Consider the following 3,505-nt stretch of genomic DNA (forward strand, 5'->3'; position numbering starts at 1 on the left):
AAGAACTAATGAGTATTTTGTATTAGATTACTGATTGTAAAAGGAATGGTAATAAGTAGTGTACCCACTTGCTCCCATCGATGTCAGTGCAATTTATGGAATTCAGGAGGCTGCACTAACAATTGCATTGCAGGACTGGAGCCTTTGTCCTGGTCCTGTAAGTATACATATGCATTTAAGCACTAAAGTCAATAACGTTTTGTACTTAAGCTTAAACATATGATTAACTTTTTTGCAGGATAAGGGCCTTTGACTGGAAGAATACTTGTCTTCATATAACACTACAGAAACACTCTCATAATGTTGGTACTATAAAAATAATAAATACTATTGTTACTGAACCAGCTGGCTCATTACTGACCTGTGTATTAACCTCCAGTTCAACAGCTAGACAGCAGAGGATTCCATAACCTCCAGATTCTAAGGGAAGCACAATGTCATGTGTAAGGGGATCAGATACTTTGAGGGAGCCTGACACTGCATGTGAGCAAAAGGCAAAATCTCACAGCTGTATGTGTTAAATACTAGTCTTTGATGCAGGACCAAATAGCAGGGGCTAGGGGACCCGAGAGCTGGACAGAGGTGGAACCATTTGTAATTTTGTAGTAAGGGTCTAGGTGAAACTGCATGCATATATATATATATGCAGTTTCACCTGGACCCTTATTACAAATGTGTATATATATATAATTTGCAAGCATGGTGGATTAAGGCATAGGGGAGGGGTGTGCATCCAATTTTTAGAGAAGATAACATATCTCTCTAAACCATAACTTTTTTTTCATCTCAATATGAAAAAAAAGAAGTATCTGCTACAGCACTCTACTTGTATTAAAAGTTTGTTTAAGGTAATGTAACCTTGGTCAGCCTATTTTTTTGCATCTCTTCTATGCCCATTCTATAGAGGGTCCGAGGGCGTGTGCAGATGAAATGGGGACCGTATGTAGAAGTAGTGGGTTTTTAAAAACATCGCTTCAATTTAGGGCTGATTAATGTGCACACCCTGCTGACTTACCTGCCTCTCCAGCGGGGAGGGTAGAGCTAGCTGCCAGTGAGTGGAGCAGTCCCTGCACTGCAGTGGGGCTTGAACTTCCCTCCGGGGCAGCGGCGGCACCTCCTCAGGTGCCACCGGCCCATAAGCACACAGCTCGGGCGGTCCTGGGGGGCACCGCAGCCATAGAGGGAAGCAGGCTTGGGGAGGGGGGAGATCAGGCTCACTGCTTTTCTTGGGTGGAGCCTGCCTTCCCGGGCTGCTGCCAGGCTGCCTGCAAGGCTCCCTGCAGAGCCATAGAGCTGCACAGAGCCCAGTGCTTTGCTTCGTGACTGTACGGGCAGCAAACTAAAACTCCTCAAAGGAGTTTGTTTGCTGCGCCCCGAGTCATTTAAGGCACACCACACCACTGAATTTCCTACAGCAGCTGGAATTAATGGACCGTACTCTGCTGAGGTGTGCAAACACTGACACCATTAAAGCAGTGCAAAAGCATTTAGCTCACTTTAAAGTGTCATGTACACATGCCTGTTGTTTCGTCTACACACAGCATGGACTTGCAGTAAACTGCAACCTGGCAAGCTGTCTATTTAGTACAAGGCATAAACACTGATGCATTAGTTCCAGAAGTGCCCAGTTCAGGCTCTGAAGGGAACCATTATACTTATTCCTTCAGACCATGTCTTACTAACTTAAATTAGACATTTCACTGAGGGCCAGGGCTCTGATAATTTAAATAGTGCCAGCCCTTGTGGGATCTTCATCAGGCTAAAAGATTCATACCCGCATATCCTATTTGGGATTATGAGTCAGGTGAACAAATGTATCAAGTACATTTAATGTACATGTATTGATTCTGCAATAAAATAAACAAATAAAGCCACATTATAATGGCAATACTTTAGAAACATGTTAATTCTTTCTAGGGAAAATGCCAATGCCAATTCCAAACATTATGTGAATATTGGATTTCTACTTTATTTTTTCACTGTTTTTCTGTACATTTAATGCTGGTGTACTCAGATGCACATTTTGAAATTAAAACCAACCCTAGAAATGAAGTTTCAAAAGGATAGTTTGTTTGTCTTTACAGTTATCATTTTCCATATTCTCTAAGGGAACATTTAACATAATAATGAGTCCCATTTATGGTCAAGCCTACTGCTAATGGCTAGAAGTGGGTGGGGTTTTCTATACTTCACAACCAATCTCTTGTGCAGCTTCACTGACAAATACAACTCTGTGTATTCTTCTGTTTTGAAGGCAAGGCATTTAGCCCAGTCAGCACTGTTGTAAATTTCTAAACACAAGCTAGACAGAATTGAATTCAATCTTTTATGTGCCTTGGGACACATCCAACACGTTTCTGATTTTCTTCTGAAATACTGCTGACTTGGAGCAGGTGTGCCTTAAAATAACAAGAACTCATCAAGGCACAATTGTTATCATTCTGACTGCTCCTTCTTAACTCCTTCCTGTTGAGCACACCTGGTCACATAGAGATCATGAATTCTTTGGAGCATGCTACAGACAACCACGAATAAAGATATTTTTCTGTGAGGATAAGACAAGATAGTTGTATTAACAGCCGGTGAAGGACATTGGCAGTGGAACTCAGTAGTCTTGAGAGCTGTTCAGAGACAGAAACCCACCTGTGTTTTGCTTTCCTTACTGACTTTCCTTTTTTCATTTCAGTATAGCAGGTGTGCATTTTGGGTAACAAGCTGTCTTCTGGCAAAGTTCTTATGTATTTCTATAGTTTTAATTTTACTCAGTAGAAAATTTTTAAAAAGTTATAGGCTTCAGTTAGACTTTTAAATCTGTTTTCCATAAACACCTACGCATCAATATTTTCATAACCTCCATCCAAATTATGCTTACATCTGTGTACACTACCTACACTCTACATTAAAAATATATACTTTCAAAGATACTTTAATGCAACATACAACATTATAAGTTGATACCTTTTCAAAAATCATAACTTACATGCATTTTACCTCAAAAGTCACTTTGACGTTTGGAAACTCATGATGTAAAACAATGGCAGTCAGTTGAGGGGAAGGTTTAGGCAATTCACCAGAGAATAATGTGTATGTTAGGATCAAAATATTAACTCTTCCGTGAATGGAGTCTGCAAAGTGGCCAGATATCATTGAGATGTTGCTGTATCTAATGATATAGTCAAAGGAACACCTTACTATAAGGTAAAAGGGCTCAGGGATTTACCAAACAACAGACGCTCCATAGTGACTGACTGTGTGCAATCTCTTATCTCACAGCATGAGATGAGATCAGCTATTTCATAGTAGCTGATCCCTTAGTGAAATATGGCAATCTGCCTCAGTTTATCTTCTTTTTACTATGAGGTAAGAGCTTGCACATTGTTCAGCAGCAGACAGACACTAACTCCCTGTCCCCATTTCATCTTGTTGTTAGTCCTAGTGGTGCTTTGTCTATATCACAGGCTGTCAAGATTAGCACGGCCATATAGTATGTGGCACCGCATATTCA

This window comes from Alligator sinensis, unplaced genomic scaffold (genome assembly GCF_000455745.1).
Source record: "Alligator sinensis unplaced genomic scaffold, ASM45574v1 scaffold490_1, whole genome shotgun sequence".
Classification (NCBI taxonomy): domain Eukaryota; kingdom Metazoa; phylum Chordata; order Crocodylia; family Alligatoridae; genus Alligator; species Alligator sinensis.